Below are 1,045 nucleotides of genomic sequence, written 5' to 3'. Positions count from 1 at the left end.
GGGGGGGGGGGGCACGATTCCTTCGCTTGTTCGCCGAGCTGGGCAATTTCTTTGCCAGCTTGTCGTTCTTTCAGCCTTTGATCACTGACAGTACTTCCCGACCGCTCCGCTTCGGCAAATTCCTTTCCAATAATGCGCTCATAGTTTCCTTTCGGCGGAGACTTGGGTGGTTTTGTCAGGGCAGCCAGAGTGCGCTTCGCTTTGACCGGATCTACCTTCTCCTCTGGAAGTGGATGTCTCTTTGCTTTCAACCCTTGAAACCAGTCGTCCACTTCGGTTCGTGCGATCTCGGCGTTCTCCTCCGGGGTCCTCTCGTATGGTAACTTCTCTGGAGTCTTCAGAGAAGGACCGAATCTGTATGTCCTCCCGCCTCTGGCTGTACTGCTAGACGCCGGCCAAGCAGATGGAGCAGTTGTCTTCTTTACTTGCTTACCAGGTGGAGAAGAAGGACTACGACGCGCCGGAGCAGCCGGAGCGGCGGCAGGTCTCTTCCGCCCTTGCTGACAAGGCGGAGAAGGAGGAGGCTGGCTGCTCGGGCGCGTCGGCCCATGGATTTCTTCAATACTTTGACATTAGGAAACCTCTCTCGACCCCTCGGCGATCCTCGACCCCTCGAACCCTCGACGACCCTGGACCCCTCGACCCCTCGAACGCTCGACGACCCTAGACCCCCTCTCGACCCCCTCATGTCGAAGTTATCGGGTAGGGGGTATATCGACAACGACATACCCAATACAGGCATACATACATACATATCACATGCATCCATACATATATGAACAAAATTAATATCTACTAATTAACAACCTAAATAAAAAAACTAATACATATAGGAAGAAGAAGAAAAAATAGAGGAGAAGACTTCCTCTTCTTCCTCTCCTCTTCTTCTCCCTCTTCTTCTCCCTCTTCTTCCCCTTCTTCTCTCGACCCCCTAGACTAGTTCTCAACCCTCGACCCCCTAAACTAGTTCTCAACCCTCGACCCCCTAAACTAGTTCTCGACCCCCCCCCTCATATCGAAGTTATAAGGGAGGGGGTATATCGAC

The sequence above is a fragment of the Triticum dicoccoides genome, chromosome 2A (assembly GCF_002162155.2).
Source record: "Triticum dicoccoides isolate Atlit2015 ecotype Zavitan chromosome 2A, WEW_v2.0, whole genome shotgun sequence".
Classification (NCBI taxonomy): domain Eukaryota; kingdom Viridiplantae; phylum Streptophyta; class Magnoliopsida; order Poales; family Poaceae; genus Triticum; species Triticum dicoccoides.
The sequence above is the reverse complement of the archived record's forward strand: the minus strand, read 5'-3'. Positions refer to the sequence as shown.